Genomic DNA, 21806 nt, shown 5'->3' with positions numbered 1-21806 from the left:
ATATTTATAATGACCACTATTGAAACATAACAATCATAACGTTTACTAGAGCTTTATAACATAACTCATTATAGTATTTATAATAGCCATATATACTCATGCACATTTGCTTCAACCAGCAAATAACCATAATGTCTATGGAGCTTTATAAATCCATCTTGATACAATATTTACAATGATATACACGTATACACATATGAACATTTTCTCAACCAACAAATAAAATTATGTGATTCTTGCACCCGCAACAAGGGAATCCAAAGGCTCACACCTCCACCCTCAAAGTAATAATAGGATTCACCTCCTTCCTAGGAAGTCCATAATCCATTGCAAGGTTAAATTTGCATCCAATTTCCAACACTACAATCCTGTGCCACTTGTCCTCTCAGTGAATAGTTACTGACTCATTGTTCAAGGGCACACTCCCACTGTGCATCTGATTCCATCTAGAAATGCTACTGACCAAAAAATATATATCCTTGGCCTTCCATTCTCTGCTACACAGTCCCTCGGGAAATCCTGTCACCCCTATCCATGTTGTCACACACCTTCCAAGTTCTACTAGCATCCCCAATCTCGAGTGATCCATCCATTTGCAATGCTTCCTTGCATCAGAAGGTCCACAACCAAGGCATATACCTACCTCAAAACCATCATACCGGTCATACCGTGTTCATGGAAATAAATTGACACTAATGGGTACCAATGTACCACAATGGCCCTACTCCTGAATACTTTACCAACATACTTCTACCTGTTCCAATTTCTTTCACTGCTGCTGCTAATTCTTGCAGTTGATTTCAACCACCCAACCAAACATTTCCGTGCTTCCTATGCCAAGCACACACCTTACATTAGATTTAAAATAAATTGAAATAAAATCACATAATACCTCATTGGTAGCTCGTCAATAAGGTACACTTACAATCCCGTTTACTTCTTGTCACAATAAGTCAAAATAACATGTTTGACCAAATCATCATGTATAAGCATTTCACATCAGGTTAGCTCAAAACACAACCATCATAGATCAAAATCATAAATCACATGTAAACATCATAACCTAGAATCATAAATCACATGTAATTATCATTGACCAGAATCATAAATCATATGCATAATAAAACTGAAATAAAATACTGATACTTATCCTTTAATCAACCCTTAGCTTCTACATTTGTCCTCATTTGGTACGCACTCCCGATCGGTTGCCACACCCGAAAAACACCCAATTCCTTCTCCCCAACCATGTGCACATACACATAGTGTGCATCACACACATATAGCCACACACAACACAAAACACCATGCAATACACACACCTATAGCTGACATACCACACATACACCTACACCCAGTGTATAACACAACACAATACATATGCCTACATCTAGTGTACACCACCACACAATTCATACACCTACACTCGATGTACAACAAAATACATACATCTATACGCGATGTACAACGCCACACAATACATGTACCTACACCTGGCATAAACACAACATAATACATGTACAACACCGAGTACAACAAAACAAGTACACATGTCACGATACCACGACTACACAATGCACATACATAGTACCACATGTACACAACACAACATGTATGACATTTGCATAATAACACATATACACCAGTACCACATGTACAACATGTACACAGTACCACCTATACACAACACCACCTGCATCGCATGTGCACAACATCATCACATGTACACAACACCGCTTACACAATGTGTACACAATGCCACATGTACATCGCACCACCTGTACAATGTGTACACAATACCACATGTACACAGTACCCCATGCATGACATGTATGCAACACCACATGTACACAGTGCCACATACACGACATGTACACAACACCACCTGCACATAGTGCCACTTGTCGAACATGTACACAACACCACTTGTACACTCATGCACACAACACCATATGTACATAGAACCACATGTACAACATGCACGCAACACCACATGTAAGCACTGCATATCCAACATGTACATAGCATCATTTGTACACAACAATGCATATCCAACATGCGCACAACACCATATGCACACAATGTCACATATCCATCATGTGCATAGTACGATATATACACAACACTTCATATACAATATTCACACAACATTATATGTACCACCTTGTACATAACATTACATAAACAACATGTACACACACTATATATACACAACACCGCATGCACACAACATCACAGATGCAACATGTACAACATATACAACATATGCACAACAATAGTACCACACATCCAAAACCACACTGTCTCTACCAAGCAACCTTGCTTCCAGTGTCTCTTTGTCATCCATGCTTATCCTAGCATGCCTCGAATCTCACTACTTTCATTACCTATCATAATATAAACATAGGCATAATAAAAGCATACAATATCAATTCATATCCACATGATATTGACCTCGTATATTTGTCATGACTACTCTTTCACTTGATTCCTCATAAACCATCAACCTCTTCATGTCATTCACCTACATAATAAATCATTCCTCCACAAGAATGATTCCTAACAACCCTGTCAAACAATGACATGCATACATACATACATACATACATACATACATACATACATACATATAGACATCAACATAAAACTCTCATGATCTTGTCAGACAACGACATATATATCTATATCTATATCTATATCTATATCTATATCTATATCTATATCTATATCTATATATATATATATATATATATATATATATATATAAACATTAGCATAAACAATCATGATCCTGTCAAACAATAACATACATACATACATACATGTATACATATATAGACATAAGCACAATCATGATTTAAGTAAAGTCTTTAGGTAGAAATCAAATAAGAGAAATTTTTGGCCGATGTGTTGTGAACCAACAAGTGTGGTTCATCATCAAGACCAGATGAAGAGGCAGACCATGGCATGGGATTCAAGAGAGAGCAATGTAGAGACCAAAATTTCAAGTAACGACTATATTAAACTGTTAGTTTTGAAAAAAATATTTAAACTAATTTATTAAAATCAAATATTAAAAAAAACTAACAAGAATAAAAAAAAATCAAAGTCAAAATCCAAACAAGGAGGGAAGTCAAAAATTATAAAAAGGAGTCAAGACCCTAATTAGGACAAGATCATTTAATAAATAAAAATAATTAATGGAAAATAAATAAAATAAAACAAAAATATACACAAGTCAAAAGAAATATATATATATATATATATATATATATATATATATATATATATATATATATATATATATCTATCTATCTATCTATCTATCTATATATATATATATATATATATATATATATATATATATTCAAAGAAAAGTAATCAATAAATAAAACATGGTCAACAATAAAATATGGAGTTGAAGCTCATTAGACAAATAACATAAATACTAAAAGGAGTTAAGAACGAATAGGATGCTAAAATACTTAAGAAAACACGAAGGGTCAAGAAAATAAACTCTAATGAAGAATAAATCAACAACAAATATTGTAGTGTCCTATCTAGGGTGCTAGATTAGGCTATATTTATTATCGACCAGGATAAGTAAACTTCGAGGCATGCGTCTACAATCTATAGACGTAAAGGATTCCTAACTAAGTGTTCGTGATGGTAGGTTACAGAACTTCTTTACGGAAGGTTGAGGTATGCTCCCTATCACCTGGACACTCAGGTCACTCAATTCATCTACCTATTCTAAAAAAACACTGTGTATTACTTAAACCAGGATTTCAATCCCCTTACGAGGATGCTGTGCATAAAACCCCTCTTCAGTGAACACTCAGTATTCAATGTTTATCATTCATGAAAGATTGAGACATACTGAAATCATAAGCACACTTAAAATTCAAATACATGGGAAACGGGGTTCATGAAGATGCTCTAAAAAGACAACGAAAGATCAGATCCCTTACAAGATACAGTTCAACGATCTCAGCGATGAATCCTTCAAGCCACCATCATAAACATCAATTTTATGAATTGCTAATTAAATCAACGAAATCATAAACCAAACTCTAATCATTGTGCATACAGAAGTTGCTAATAAAATAAAATGACAGTATACCCGTTCCACGCAGGGCCCGTTCGCGTTTCAGAAGTATACTGGACTGCGCTCAAGCAACTATAGAATCAACGCAATAACAAAATCGTGACTGCAACTGAGTTCTTGTATTAAGTTCAAAAGCTCTGTTTTTCAAAACAATACACAGATAACAACTAACCAACAACACATAACTGTGTTTACATATGTCTTTTTAGAAAAACTAACGCCGTTTACATTTTGGAACGAATGTACATTCGTTATGCGATTGTTGCTGCTTTTGTTATGGAATAGTTTTTTTTAAGTTGTTTCCATTCTGACCAATTTCAAAAAGGAACAAAACTAAATCGGTTTAGAACCCTATGCTGTTGCTGCTTTTATCGCCAACATGCTGTGCTTTGACCATCATTGACCGCGCATTCAGGAGTGTTGGTTCTGCTGTAGGATAGGTGTTCGTCCATGCTTGTACATTCTATTTTTCGTCCCTACCCTTTGCTTTAGCTTACCTGTCATGCCATATGTCAAACAATAAACCATTTACAGGATGTTGTAACTTCCTGTAGTCTTTTTATCAAAAATCCCTAATTCTTTAACATAAAACTCATAAATCAATTCTAATGCATTTAACAACTATAATATTGTTAACTAATCAATTTCAAGGGGATCTAAGAGATTTATGAAGGAAAAAGGTAGGCAAACGATGTGTTTCAGGAGGAAAAAGGAGGTCATGGAATGGTACCAACATCTCTCCTCGGCTTAATGAATTAGCATGTCCTCATGCTAACCCTGATGTGCTTCCTCTGAACTCTGTCCCTGCCTGTACCTCTGTTGCCTTCAACAATGTATCAACATTCTTCTTCACTTGGGCATCTTTCTGACCATGGAGCTCATGCTTTAAACTTTTGTACTTTTCCTTGAGGGCCTTCTTTTGGTTGTACCATTTAGTGGCCCACTTACAAATATCTGTTTGTTCAGCTTCAAGTTCATTGATTCGTTCCCTTAACTTCTCATTTTTCTGTTGAGTTTCTTTACTCTGTGCTCTTAGCAATTCATTTTCTTTCTTGATGACTTTTTCCAGCATATTAGCCTCCATTAGTCCTTCCTTTAACTTCTCAATTTGCTTCTCCAGTTTCCTTTGTTTCTTAATGGCAGGTTGTGAATCTTTTTCTTTCCTGTTGTTGCTTTCAACCTCCATCTCAGCTCCTGGTCCAGGTTGTGAGTGAGCACTACTCTCAATATCCATTGGTATAGGTACATTTGATTCGGGTTGGTCTTCTTGTAGCTGGGCCTTTGATGTTCTCCTGGTTCTTCTTGAATAGGTGGTAAAATTTTTATCTTGCTCTGCTTTCTGAGCATCCTCTTTTCTCATTTTCCTCGTCCTTACACTACTAACAGGTGGAGGCACCTTGCTTGCTTTGTGTATAGGAATCTCTTCATCGATATCATTCATAAATCCTGAGTTCTCCTGTGGTTCTTCCTTGTCCTCTTCATCTTTAATTTGGTTAGCATCCAAGAATTCCTTCCACGTTTTTCCTCTTCTTTGTAACTCATACTCTATAAGAATTTTAACTAGCCAAAGTGATATAAGCTCTTGTCTTCGTTACCTTCCTGCTTTTGGGTGGTCTTCGACATTTTGGTTAGGCTTTGCAAGAGAAAGTATGGCAGACTGATAACACAATGCCCTTTCAAATGTAACAGTAGTTTGATATGGTACAAGTAAACAATACTGTAGCAGCCTTAACAAGTTACAAATTTTTGGATGATATAGACCATCTCATCCCAGGGATGCACTAGCCAGCTCCTTGGGACGCCTTTCTTCCAATTGACGGATGAAACCCTTAATCTGGACATAAATTGAGTCCATGAATTCTATTTAAATTGCTTTGTCTTGAAGTACTTCTCCCCTTCTGGGCTGATCCCTAGGGATTGAGCTATGGTGTCTTCCGAAACCCTGAATGAAAAATTACCTATCAGAGCTTTCTCTCCGTTGAATGTAAAAGCGAATTGTTTGGTGACCTCCTCATTACTTCCACGAAACTTCTCTAAAAAGGGCAGCCACTGTATTTCTTTGAGAATTGAAATGCAGTCTTCGTGATACTGGGAACTGTTGAATATGCTTGGCTCGACCCTATTGGTCATTTTGGCAGAGAGTTTTGCTCTAACTCTTCTTTGTTTATGTTTTGCAAATTCAACAAAGAAGTTTTGATTTGTTACCTTTTGTCTTCCGCCCCAATACTGCTGACCTAGTGGCGCCCTCAGCTCTTTAACACTAGCTCCTTTAGTAACCCAAGCGATGCTCGATTGACTGTCTTGTAATTATGGTGGAGGTCGAACCCAATTGACTACATTTTCCTTCCGTGGCGCTTGCTACTTTCAGTCCTTACTGTTGAAGTCACAGGAGTTGAATGCTAACATAGAATAACTGAGAATGATAATGAAATAACCGGCTTAACTCAATTCATAACATATTCATCTTTTGAAACAGAGGAATGGCTGTACTGGTCATATGGATACCATCATAGAAGCGCTAGAAGCATATATGAAGTATTGGGATATGATTTCAGGTAGTTGTTTGCATCATTTGACTTCGTCGGGTGGTTAAGTCATAATTCGGCCGTTTCAAACACAATGAATAAGCCCGCATAACATTTGGTTTTTAAACAATTCACCACGTGTCCTGCTTCTGTTGGTACCCGGCCAAATAGATATGTTGGAATGGCTGTAGGGTCTAATTGGTGTAACAGAGGTTGAAAAGTTGATATGAGAGGGGATTAACGAAATCATATAAGTATGAGATAGGCTGGAGTATTAGGAGATGATAGGAATTAACAATAGGATAAGGGGTGATAGGTATGGGGGTGTCTCTGAAATTGATCATAACAGTCATAGTTATTAAATTTAACATTAAAAATTAATCTAAGAATTTAAATGTTAAGAACAAGGAATACATTACACTTTTGTTGGTTCTTCAAGCATTGCATTGGCATGCTAGGTAGGACTAGTCTCTTTTGACTACTCTTTGTTGTTCATGACAGGTCCCCCTGGAATAGATTCGAATGCAACAGGTCCCTCTGAGATCTGGAAAATGTTCATGCAGCTTCTTTGGAATCCGGAAAAGAACTATATGTATACAGGCTCCTTGATCTTTGGTATTTGATGAAGTCTTGGTGACTGGCAACCTGTGGATCCTTGTTGAAACTTGATGAAGCTTTGTTGAAGTAATCTTGAAGTAACAATCTCTTAACAGGTCCCTTTTATGTGTCTTGAACAGGTCCCATTACTGCTGGTGTTGGTAACATGGTCTTCTGGACAGAACATAACCCCCTGCATAATGTTTTTAACCAGGTCCCTCTGAGATAAAACAAGGACAAAACAACTTCTTTATTGAAATCTGGAGTGCTGAAACAAACTCTTTGGAAATTTGCAGTGAGGAGATGAGATAAGAAATCTTTGAGAATTTACAATGAGGAGATAAGAAAACAAAATGCTGATGCTTCTCCCTGCCCACTAAAGTTTTGACTTGTCCTCAAGTCATTATTCAGTTGATGAGTCAAACAGGAAACAAAAGAAAAGGAATTCTTACCCGCCAATGAATTGGTTTTCAAGTAAGAATTCTAGGTTAGAGTGTGCCAGAGTCTGGTTTTCACATCTAACCCATTTTTATTATTATTTTTTTGTGTTTTTTTTTTTAGATTTTGTTTTGTTTTGTTTTTTTGTTTTTTTTGTTTTTTATTAATTTCTTTTGAATTTCTAAATTAAAATGAAATGAACTAAGGCAGAGATACTGCAGCTGAAGGCTGCAATATCTCAACCTCTCTCTGTTGAGATACAGTTTGAAGAAAATTTTGCTTGCTGATGGGCTTATTATATAGTTTCAAGCGATGACCATTGACAGTAAAGGAGTGCCCTTCTCCATCAATAGTGGTGAGCTTGACTGATCCATTGTCATAGACTTGAATGATTTCGTATGGGCCCATCCAATGTGTAGTAAACTTGGCTTTATGATCTCTGAATTTAGAGTCAAAGAGTAAAGCCCAGTCTCCTTCCTTGAACTGTTTCTTCTTGATATGTGCATCATGCCACTGCTTCCTTTGTTTTTGCATGAGGATTGTTGTTTGCTCTGCTTGCTGCCTCATTTCATCCAGCTGGTTCAACTGCTGAATTCTTTCTTGTTGTGCTTGGTTCAAATCAATTTGCAAATCTGCAGCCATTTTAAAAGTATGTATTTGAAATTCAATAGGAAGCATTACCTCTTTGCCATACACCAACTGGTATGGTGTAAATCCTGTAGTATTCTTCCACGTAATTCTATAAGCCCAGAGTGAATCTTTGAGCTTCTCTTCCCAATTCTTTTTGTTCATTGCCACAATTTTAGTGATAATCCCTTCCAAAGTTTTGTTTGTGGACTCCACCTAGCCATTGGCCTGTGGATGGTAAGGTGTACTTCTTCTGTGCTTGATTTGGTATTTTTCTGTGATGTCCTTCACTAACTTTGAAGTAAATTGAGTATCTTGATCAGTCACTATCTCCCTTGGTACCCCATACCTTACAAAAATCTCTTCAAAAAGGAAGTTTACCACTATTTGTTCGGTGGCTCTAACTAGTGCTTTTGCTTCAACCAATTTTGTTACGTAATCAGTACATACTAAGATGTACTTCTTACCATTGGAGGTTGGGTTAATGGGTCCTATAAAGTCTAGAGCCCATTTTTCAAATGGCTCTAGGTGTACTTGGGGTTGAAGTGGCATCTCATCTGTAGCTATTGGCCTGCCCATTCTTTGGCAGCTATCACAACTCTTCACATACTTCTTGGAATCCTTAAAAATGGATGACCAGTGGTATCCAAGACTAAGAATTTTGTATGATGTTCGCTTAGCTACAAAATGCCCACCACATGGTTCATCATGGCAAGATTTTAAAATATCAATTATCTCATCATTTCTTACACATCATCTAATAATCATATCATAACCAGTGTAAAATAAATCGCCATTAATCCATGAGTATTGAGCACTTTGTTTGACTAGTCTCTTCTTTTCCTTTGGAGTAAAGTATGGAGGTGTCCTCCCTGTAGAAAAATAATTGGCCAAGTCAGCATACCAAGGATTCACTATGGAAATTGCAAATAAATTTTCATCTGGAAAAGAATCTTCAACCGGAACAGTCTCACCTGGATTTTGCAGTCTAGAAAGAAAATATGCCACTTGATTCTCTTTACCTGGTCTATCTAACATTGTGATGTTAAATTCCTGTAACAATAATAACCATCTGGTAACTCTGCCACTAGTTATTGGTTTATTCATTAAATGTCTAATGGCAGAATGGTCAGTTTGTACAAAGACTTCATAACCAATTATATAATGTCAGAATTTATTCACAGCATATATGATGGCGAGTGTTTCCTTTTCTGTGACTGTGTAGTTTAATTCTGCAGGTGTTAGATTTTTGCTAATGAAATAAATGGCATAATTACAAGATTCCTCTTTTTGGCCTAATGAGGCACCTACCGCAGTGTCAGATGCATCTGTAAAGATATGAACTGGTAGGCTCCAGTTAGGCCCTCTTAAGACTGGTGCGGTTGATAACTTCTTTTTGAGTGTTTCGAATGCTTGCAGGCAATTCTCATTCCAGTTGAAAAGTACGTCTTTTGTTAGAAGCTTAAACAAAGGTAAAGCTATTTTACTAAAATGTTCAATAAACCTTCTGTAATAGCTTGCATACCCAAGGAAAATTATTACCTCTCTTTGATTCTTTGGAATTGGCAAATCAACAATGATCTGGATTTTTGCTGGATCAACTTTAATGCCTTGAAAATAAATATAGTGGCCTAATACTATCCCCTCGTTTAACATCATAAAGCACTTTTCATTGCTCAGGGATAGATTAGCTTCGATACATCTTTTCAAAACTCTTTCAAGGTTCTCTAATGCATGTTCAAATGAATTGTCGTACACTGAAAAATCATCCATGTAAACTTCAACACAATCATGAACTAATTCAACGAAAATAGCTAATACAGCTCTCTGAAATGTAGCTGGAGCATTGCAAAGTCCAAATGGAAAAACATTATAAGCATAAGTGCCCCAAGGACAAGTGAATGTGGTTTTGTCCTGGTCTTCTGAGGCTATCTTGATCTGGTTGTAGCCACTGAAACCATCAAGAAAAGAGAATGATGATTTCCCAGCTAATGTGTCTAACACTTGGTCAATAAATGGTAGTGGGAAATAATCTTTGAGCGTTGCTTCGTTTAATTGTCTGTAATCAACACAAATTCGCCACTTACCATTTTTCTTGGGCACTATTACCAATGGGGATACCCACTGACTGTCAGAAATAGGATATATAAAATTAACTCTCAACAATTTTTGCAATTCTTCTCTGACAATATCCTGGAGCATGGGGTTCATTCTTCTCTGTGGTTGCCTCACTGGTTTGATAGTACTATCAGTATAAATATGGTGAGTGCATGTGTCGGGGTGAATCCCATGCATATCGGTGTAGTCCCAAGCAAATGCTTTCTGGTTTTTTCTCAATAGTTGAATCAATTTCTCTTGCTGAGATGAGTCTAGGTGATTGCCAATGTTCAGAGTTTTCCCTGGACTAATCTCTATGATCTGACTTTGTGTGTTTGTGATGGATTGAACGTGAAAAATATCATGAAATGTTGTTTGCAAAGATTGAATGGTGCATTTTTCTTGAAAATTTTGGGCTAAAAGCACATCTGCAGCATGATATTGGTCGTTTCTCAAATTTTTGGAGATATCAGGTTGAGAAAGGAACAATTCTACCAAATCATTATTATTTTGTTCTTGAAAATCATAGATTTGGTCGATGCTAAAAACATATTGTACTTCTTCTTTATCATTGTATTTATCATCAAGCCATAAATTGTGTGCTACTGCTGGTGATTGTGCCGACGGATAAAGAGTGAGTTGTTTTCTTTCAGTTCCTCGTGAAATGATCATGTTGCCAGATCGACATCCTATGAATGCATCAACAATCGCTAACCATGGTCTACCAAGGATGATAGGGTGCCCTCCTAAATTGGATTTGGGTTGAAAAACTAAGAAGTCCATTGGATACTCCCAAGAGTCTAGTGAAACAATTATGTCCTCCAAAATCCCTTCAGGAATCACTTTAGACCTATCAGCTAGTTCTAGAACAATCGTTGTGTGTTGCAAATTTATGAGCTGGAGTGTTCTCATGGTTTCAAGAGTCATGACATTTATTGTGGCCCCAAGATCTATTAAAGTGTTTGGAATATGTATGTTGTTAATGATTGTAGTAACTTTGGGGATACCAGGATCAACATACTTTTCCATTGAGATGGTATTTGTCATAAGGCCAGCTAAATGTCCTATAACATGAATGGTTTGTGGATCAATCCTTTTCCTAGTGGGCTTCTTAAGGCACATTTCTTTGATTACTTTAGTATATATGGGAATGTCTTTTATGGCTTGCAGTAGCGAAATTTTTATATAGGCATTCTTGAGCTCATCTAAAACATCAAAATGTGGTATAGACATTGGAAGCTTCATTTGGACCAATCGGTATGGAAAAGGTGGATGCAATGGTTGCATTTGTTTATCTTTGGTGTCATCGTTTAGTTTTCTTTGATTTGTCATTTCGTTTTCATTTTCTGTGTTTTCTTCTTGTTTATCAGTTGTTGGAGAATCTTTATGGAGTACCTTACCAGACCTCAAGTTGATATTTTACAAGGGTAGTGTGGGATATGAGGTTCCCTCTTCTACATTGTAGGTTGGCCTCTCTGCTCTGTTATTTGGATTTGGGACAGTTTGAGCAGGTATTTGAGTAGGTCTATCTAAGCATCACATCTGCATTGAGGAGGCCCAAGTTGTTGCTAGGGTTAGTCATTTCCATCATCGTAAATTGAGGGAGGCCCTAGAAATTGAAAAAAGACCCTATAATTTGAATAGAGACGATGGTTGGAATATTAGTAGAAGTTGGGCCCTATTTTGTCCTCCTAGTTTTTTAGGTTTCTTTTTAGGATTTATTTTGTTTGTTTGTTTATCGATGTAGGTATTAGTGTCCTTTTTATAGTATTTGTTGGTACCATTCCATGACCTCCTTTTTCCTCCTGAAACACATCGTTTGCCTACCTTTTTCCTTCATAAATCTCTTAGATCCCCTTGAAATTGATTAGTTAACAGTATTATAGTTGTTAAATGCATTAGTATTGATTTATGAGTTTTATGTTAAAGAATTAGGGATTTTTGATAAAAAGACTACAGGAAGTTACAACATCCTGTAAATGGTTTATTGTTTGACATATGGCATGACAGGTAAGCTAAAGCAAAGGGTAGGGACGAAAAATAGAATGTACAAGCATGGACGAACACCTATCCTACAGCAGAACCAACACTCCTGAATGCGCGGTCAATGATGGTCAAAGCACAGCATGTTGGCGACAAAAGCAGCAATAGCATAGGGTTCTAAACCGATTTAGTTTTGTTCCTTTTTGAAATCGGTTCAGAATGGAAACAACTTAAAAAAAACTATTCCATAACAAAAGCGGCAACAGCCGCATAACGAATGTACATTCATTCCAAAATGTAAACAGTGTTAGTTTTTTTAAAAAGACATATGTAAACACAGTTATGTGTTGTTGGTTAGTTGTTATCTGTGTATCATTTTGAAAAACAGAGATTTTGAACTTAATACCAGAACTCAGTTGTAGTCACGATTTTGTTATTGCGTTGATTCTATGGTTGCTTGAGCACAGTCCAGTATACTTTTGAAACGTGGACGGGCCTTGCGTGGAACGGGTATACTGTCATTTTATTTTATTAGCAACTTCTGTATGCACAGTGATTAGAGTTTGGTTTATGCTTTCGTTGATTTAATTAGCAATTCATATGGGTGATGTTTATGATGGTGGCTTGAAGGATTCATCGCTGAGATCGTTGAACTGTATCCTGTAAGGGATCTGATCTTTTGTTGTCTTTTTAGAGCATATTCATGAACCCCGTTTCCCATGTATTTGAATTTTAAGCGTGCTTATGATTTCAGTATGTCTCAATCTTTCATGAATGATAAACATTGAATACTGAGTGTTCATTGAACAAGGGTTTTATGCACAGCATCCTCGTAAGGGGATTGAAATCTTGGTTTAAGTAATACACAGTGTTTTTTTAGAATAGGTAGATGAATTGAGTGACCTGAGTGTCCAGGTGATAGGGAGCATACCTCAACCTTCCGTAAAGAAGTTCTGTAACCTACCATCACGAACACTTAGTTAGGAATCCTTTATGTCTATAGATTGTAGACGCATGCCTCGAAGTTTACTTATCCTGGTCGATAATAAATATAGCCTAATCTAGCACCCTAGATAGGACACTACATTTTGGCGTCGTTGCCGGGGAGGCGTAGTTAAAGGATTTGAAAAATTTTATAAACAAAAACGAGCAAAAACATAGATTTAGAAATCATGTTCACTTATGCCTAGATCTAGAGATAATCAAGGTAGATTCATAAAAACCCCCCATCCAAAAACTAACCTATCATCAGGAGCAGACTCTTTAGGAAATACAACACCAGCTGAGGAAGTCACCATACAAGCATTAGAGGATAAACAAAAGTCAGGGCAAAGACTTACTCTCATCGAGAGGCAAACTTTATTAGCACACAAATCGCAGAAGAAACACTTTCCTAGATCCTCTAAACAAGGAGAAAGTAGCACAGTGACCGAACAATCTTTCTTTAATCTTCTCTTTGAAACAAGTGACACTGACACAGAGGAACCTATTAAAATGGCTGAGGAAGGAGATGGATCAGTACCAAATCAAGGATGAAGAGATGAAGAAGAGTCAACCTTTAAGTTTCCTATTCAAGAACCACAAGAAGATGATGAGATAAAAATGAAAAACATACCTCCATCCGTGCTACCAAACTTTTATGGCATGGCTTCAGAAGACCCAGACTCATTCTTGTTCGAGTTTGACATTGTATGTCGAACATATGGCTACACAGATGATGCCCATAGGCTTAGACTCTTCCCAGCGACATTAAAGGCATCAGCCTTAAGATGGTTCATGGGGCTTGGTGAACATGTGATAACTGATTGGGATGGCATGAGAAGAATATTTCTAGAGAAATAAACCTTATTGTAGATCGAAAGATTCCAAAGATGATATCTTTAGAATGAACCAACAAGAGGATGAAACCTTAGAGGAATACTTAGAACAGTTTGTCTACAACTTACAAAAATCCAAACACCGAACTATGCCTCTTGATTTGATTCGCACAATATTCTTGAAAGGCATCCGAGAGGAATACATGGAAGATCTTAATTTGATGGGCAAAGGTGACATTTCTACCTTACCTTTTGAAGAAATCGCTGAATTATGTGAAAAGTATTCAAGGAGCAAAGCTAAAATTGGAAAAAGAACATTGTCATCCAAAGCCACAAAATCTGCTTCAGCAAGTGTCACAAGGGCTGAAATAGGGAATCTGTTAGAAGAATTTAAAACAGATCTGTTAAGCACCTTAGGAAACCAAATTGACACTCTAAAAGCTAAGAAGAAACAAGAAGATGAAGATCAGATAATGGCTATCTTCTGCCCAAAATGCCAGAAGAAACATGCCTTAAAAGACTGCCCATTAGAAAACATCCAAGTTTGTGCCTTCTGTACTGAAAATCATGATATATTTAATTGTTCTAAAGTTAAGGTTTTGCAGAACTGTAATATGGCAGCTAATGCAGAGATGGAAAATGTATATTATATGGGCACAAAGAGACCATGGCAGCCAAGACCAGCACCTCAAGGTATGTTTCCAAATCAGAATTTGCAATTTCCTGTAAATGATCAAATGTATGCTCAGAATTCTTGGAATGTACCCATGCCATGGCAGCACCAAAATCACCCACAGCAACAATGGAGACCATCTCAACAATACTCTCAATCATATCATACATATCCTCAATCATACCAACCATATTCGCAGCCATATCAACAATATCATCAGCCATACTTGTCACATCCTCAATCATATCAGCAGTACCCTCAGTAGCAAGTTGTTTACCAACCTCAACCTCAACCTACTCAACAAGCACTGCCTGCTCCTCCACCAATAAATCCACCACAATTGCAATTTCCATCTAACTCACAACCTCTATCTGCATGTTCTGCCAAAGTAGAGGAGCAGGTCTTGCCATGCTTGATGTCAGCAGCATGCTTATGAATCCCTTGATTAATCGAGCGACCAGTCTCACCAATGTAGGGAGTCCTACAAGGTCATGGGATAACATAAACAACCTTCATATTCTTGGGGTCCACTGGGTCTTTTACATATCTAAGGGAGCTCTGGATGGTATTTAAAGGCCTAAAGGTTGAAGCCACCTTATGTTTCCTTAGGATCCTCGCAATCTTATCAGTGGTCCATTGGATAAAAGGAAGATGAACACCAGAAAATCAATCCTTGGTATATTTCTTAGCATTATGACCTTTTTCAACTCTGAGGAAAGCCTTAGTACATTGGTGTCTACTATACCCATTATTAAAGAAAACACTTAGGAGATGTGCTTTCTCTTCATTGAGATGGTTGTCATCAGAAACTTTTAAATCTCTAATCGCTAAGGTGTTGAGAACACCAAGTTTTTGAGTTGGTAAATGATGAGAATTAGCATGAAGATATTGTTCCGTATGAGTTTTCTTATGAAATACTTGATGAGAAAAAGAGCCATCATCATTCCTTGAGAGGAGGATATCAAGGAAGGGTAAACCACCATTTCTTTCAAATTCCACGGTGAACTTTATGGAACTAGATTGATTGTTAAGATGGACGAAAAACAATTCCAACTCTTCCTTACCGTGGGACCAAATGACACAGGTGTCATCCACAAAACTCTTCCACATCTTAGGCAGAAGACGAGAAAAAGATAAGGCCTTTGATTCAAAATCCTTCATGAATATATTAACTACCATAGGGGATAGGGGGGAACCCATGGCAACAAGCAAGTTTTCTCATAGAATTCCCCATCAAATGAAAATAAAGTAGAAGTAAGACAAATACCACCTAAATTATTCGTATCAAGATCCGTAATGCACTTCATGACTTCGATGACCTCGTTGATAGGGATATTGGTGTGGAGGGAGACCACATCGATGCTCACAAGCTTTTCATCCAGATCAAGCTTGAAACTCTTTAACTCATTGACAAATGATGCGGAGTCCTTGATGAAGGATTATGTATGGCCAACAAGGGGCTTAAGCTTCTCAGCTAAATATTTAGCAAGAAGATAAGTTGGCCCTCCTATCGTGTTGACAATGGGTCTTAGAGGATCCCCTTCCTTATGAATCTTTGGAAGGCCATATATTTTGGGGGTAAGAGGGTAACTTTCTATAATATTATGACTGAATGAGATGACTGGGCTACTAGCCTTTATAACGAGAGCCACACTTTTGGAAATCTTATTTAGGGGATCCTTGTTGAGTTTTTTGTAGCTTCCACTATTATGGAGGTGGTCTAACATCTTCCGATGGTAATCATCTTTATCAAGAATAACCACAACACCACCTTTGTCAGCTTTGAGAACAATAATATTCTTATTATTGTTTAATCATAAGGTCAAGGTTAATAGAACTCCCTTTATGCGTGCAATACATGCGTAACATCGAGAACAATAGTTCCCAACATAGCCAAGGCATATGATGCCTCAAATCCATTCACCTTACCTTCCTTGATTACCTTTCCTATGCCTATCATGTCATCGTCCATTTACACCAATGGACCCAACCAATCCAACTCACTGTCATACTCTTGCCTTCAATTGCTCTTATACATGCAACGACTTCAACTGAGTCTTTCATTTACTACTAGATTTCATTCATCTCTCCCCAAGCCCACTAAATTTCCTCTTTCCCAACCAATTCCCAAGACTCAAAGCTTAATAGGAAAGCACAAGAAATAAACAACAACAAAACCATGAAAACCAATAACAATACAAGACCACAAACAAAGTGGCATGATCATGCACTAGACATAACAAAACTATAAATCAAGTGCAAGAAAATCACAAAATACCAAAAGCACAAGACTAAAAACAAACACCATGACTCAATCCCCATGGTTCCCAGTGCTTCCAAAGGAAATCTCAACCTGATCCTTCTTCAATACTTCATGGCAGTCTCCTTGCCATGCAATCCCCTACATCATATTACCATGAACGCATAATTATCAGTGCATAAATGAACATAACAACACGCTAGTTATCTTACCTTTTTGCGTCAAGCACATTGCCTTGTAGTTGATCACATCTATTCCATGTCTCAAGGGACTCCAATTCTCTTGACAAATATAACTATAACTAGACACCAGTTGTTATACCTATCAAATACAAGTCCATGAATATAGAACATAACCACATAATTTCATACAAATTAGGGTTAAGAAGACTTCTTGTATGCAAAGCAATCATTCATTTGGAATTAAGGTTTCCAAACATGGCCAAAGGAATTATTACCCAATTCCTTTCTTTTACCATTTTACCTTGTTGCAATCGAGGCTTACTATGTATTGTCACAACGCCCAACTACTAGTTATATAAGAAAATCAAATATTACCTTGTCATGCTAATATCGAGCATGTTATGTTGCAACTTCTCACACATGTCAACCACCTGCTCCAATGATCAAGGAAACATATCTAATAATTTGAAATCAACCTTTACCAAGACTAACAATCATGTCATAATCCATAATCAACTCATTGTCATTAGAGATAACTCTACAATTGTCACCTATTACACTCAAGTACATATCAACTGTCTCAACACATATGTGTTAGTACGACCATCTTAAAACAATATCATTTCTTGATGCAATATTATAGACCCATACTCATATCCTTCAAGTAATCAAACATCCAACCAACTTGAAAAGAGCCATGTTAAATTAATCAACTAATGACAAAATCAAACAGTCAAGCACCAAATATACGACATAAGAAAACTCATACCTTAATGTATCTCAGGGGAGGCTATCTTGTCTACACAATCAATCTAGTTACCACGACATAACTTTACAACCCGTCAGCTCAAGTAAAAATAAGATCATGATATCCATAACAATAACTAACTAACATGTTCACATCATAAGCTCATAAAAATTTGTCATTCATACATAACAATCACGTATGTACGATCAATCTAGATTAGTACAACACAATGTTACAAATAAGTCGACTCATACTTGAATGTCATAACCCGAGCCATTGCATAGACCAATCCAAATTAGTATGATACATATAACATCTAGATCTTAATGTAATAACCCTAATAATCAAGTTACTGGCATATAACAACAACAAATTATATATCATGCTCATCAACAACATATAACATAATCATCAGGTTATCTAACATAAAAAACAATAGTAATGCATACAACAACATGTTACTATCATTCATGACTATCTGACACATGTTCATATGACTACCCTAATAGACTAGCATCTATCATGTATGTAACCATAACATGAATAGAATGAAAGTCATACACATAACCATAATTCCTATAACAACCCTTAACCTACATACCTGCATGCCCAACATACAAACCTACATGACGATGGGCTTGCCTTGAGGTCCAATGATGCAACTTCAATTTGATGATTTGCATCTCCTGCTCTATCTCAACCAACACATTAGCATCATAACATACCAATATTATCATAATGACCTAATTACATAATAATGACCTCACAATGCATGTCTGACCTACCATACATGCATAACCATAACCATGACAATGCATGCATAACAACATATAGACACCAACATGCATAACAAATGCATATAAAACCATACACTCATGATGAAACATCCCACAAAAACACTATCAACCTTCACATGGTGACATCACTACAACCATGATCAACACCATGCAAATGTAATAAGCACATGGACTACAAGCATAAGGAACACATATGCAACCAACATGAATGCATGACCAACACACAACCCATCTAGTATGAGGGGTGAAAAATGCTCTGATACCACTTTGTGGTATCAAATATGACCCAAAGAGAGCATGACCTGCTCTGATACTACTCTGTAGCACCCTCCTTCCACATCTACCCAAGTAAAAGGCCAATGGGGGTAAACATGTGAAGAGAGGCTACTATAGTTGGATTCAACCTCCTATGTGACCTTAAAGAAGTGGAAGAGACGGAAACACAACATATAGACCTTCCACATCAGCTATAGGACTCCTAGAAACCATCCCAACCACTTAGGTAGCTAGTCCGTAGGTCTCACTAAAGTTTTTGACCACTTGACCTTTGGGTGCTGTCATGCTATAGGCCTACCAGTGTCTAGGAGGCTCTGGACGTTCTCATCACAAGGCATTCCAACGTCTAGGGATTGTTTTTCTTAGTGTTGTGCCAGCATCCCCAGGATTTGAGCCATGTTTTCAGGCCCAGTTCCCAGGTCAATACGCATAATTGAATGGCACCTTCATAACAGTAATATAACATGGAAACAATGATGCAAAAGTAAATACTTCAAGAAGCCCTTAACGAGACCCCTACTAGCCATGACAGGAATTTCGTCAAACATATCACAAATATGTAATCTACAGGTGTAAACAAAAAATTTATGCATAGGGATCTCATACTTGTCTGAGAATCGCTAAGAACCATTTTTCCCTCATATCATTTGCTTCATTATCATCTATTAAGTCATAGATACATTGTCCATTCATTTACAAGTAAAAACATGATGAGAGACATACATAGCCACTACCATAAAACATATACATAACCAACATAATAACAATAGAAATACCAAGGAAATCACAACCATATAATCCACATATAAACCAGTATAATACTCATAGAAATACAAGGAGAAATAACCTCATATTGATAATGCAAAATGCAAACCCAGGATGGGACTACCACGTTCCACCTGACCATAGAATGGTTGAGCCAAATCTATCTTCATCCATTCACTCCTATGCCATATTCCAAGCATGAATATGGGACTCAAACCAAAGGAACCAACTAGGGCATCCCGAGAATAAACCACCTCACCCTCATCAATAGACACCAGGATTTACCGTAATCCATCTTGGATCACTAGTCCAACACAATGAACATGTAATGAGAGGCTTTACCACGATCTCAACCAGATCACTAGGCCAACACAAGCATGGATTCCACTTGATTTCTCCACCTACACCATGAAGAATTTTCATGTTTCCTAGTCTCTCATGCTTTACCATAGTCTATATTTTGATCTAGGGATCACTAGGCCCTAAACAGAGACACCACCCTGTAGCCTTTACCATATATTTGGCTATTCACCGACAAGGATTCCTAGGCCTAATCAAGGGAAACTACCTCTAGGATTTATCGCATATCTCGCCATTCATTGGCCAAGGATTCCTAAGCCCACTAAGGCAACACAATCCTGGATTTACCGCAACACATAGTCTGGCTCAAGGGTCACTAGGAAAGTAGCTTTACCATGATCAATAATCTAGTTCAAGGACCACTAGGCCATGTTCTCTATCATGCAGAGATCCACCTCACTCAGCTTCGAATCCATCTAGCAATCTAGCTCAACCAAAACATGAGAACCACATCACAACATGGCTATCCAGAAATGGAAAGGCTAGGCTTAAAACACTGTCACACCTGGCAAAACCCATGTCATAACAACAAAGAACCACATGCAATACCATGCATGCCAAGTCTAGCAAGGAAAACACACATGAAAATTGATACCTTCAAAGCATCTTGTTGTAGCCGTTTGATACTTCTCTTTCTTGCTTGCTTCTTCCTTCCTCTTGCCTTCTTTTCCTTTATTGATCCAATGAAAAAACTGAGAAAAATTTTACACTGACCAAGCCTTGCCCACTAATCCTCAGAAACCTTTTTATTAATGAGGCCTCTATTTTCTTCATTTTCCATTATTTTCCTTCAATTTCATCCTCACATGCACCCTATTACCTTTCACCTTACTTTTCTCCTAATTTCCATTATTTTCATAAATAAATGTGCCAAAAATGCCATTTTTCCTTTCTAAAGCCTTAGCCATTTCCTTTACCAAGTTCCTTTAGCCATAATAACCGAAATGAACACCCACTAGGATGTCTTTCCCACCATTCAGCTTGGAATACGTGTCCCATCAACTGTGGTCTTATATATTTCTTACATGGATTTTTAACCAGGCCTATTACACAAGTGGATCAAAGCAGAAGGAGCAACATGAAGCTTCTAAGGAGGGGAAGAAGAAGCAAAAAGGGGGAAATATAAAAAGATGACAACCACAACACACCAGTGCAAAGATCATAGCAAGAATTCCAACATTGATGGCCATATAGAGGAAAAGTGTTGGAAATTTCATCCAGAGCTAAACCCAAAGAACTAGACTAAAGATAACAAGAAGAAGAATCTTACGGCCACGGATTTGAGCAACTAATTTGAAAGTAGATCAGACATGGATGATAATATATTTTGTATGTCAGTGCAAAAGTAGGTGAATCTGAGTTGCCTTCAACAACAGGAAGAGAAAGAAATGACTAAACTCTTCCAAATAAAGTTACAAATCAAGAAGACAAATATTGATGCTCTGTTTGACTCAAGATCGCAGAAAAATCTCATTGTAGCAAAGATGGTCAAGAATTCAAGGCTCAAAGTTCATGATCATCCAAACCCATATCCACTTAGATGGGTAAATAAG

The sequence above is a fragment of the Pinus tabuliformis genome, chromosome 7 (genome assembly GCF_031772625.1).
Source record: "Pinus tabuliformis cultivar Carrire ecotype Pingquan chromosome 7, CPIR1, whole genome shotgun sequence".
Classification (NCBI taxonomy): Eukaryota; Viridiplantae; Streptophyta; class Pinopsida; order Pinales; family Pinaceae; genus Pinus; species Pinus tabuliformis.
Note: the sequence above shows the minus strand (reverse complement) of the source record.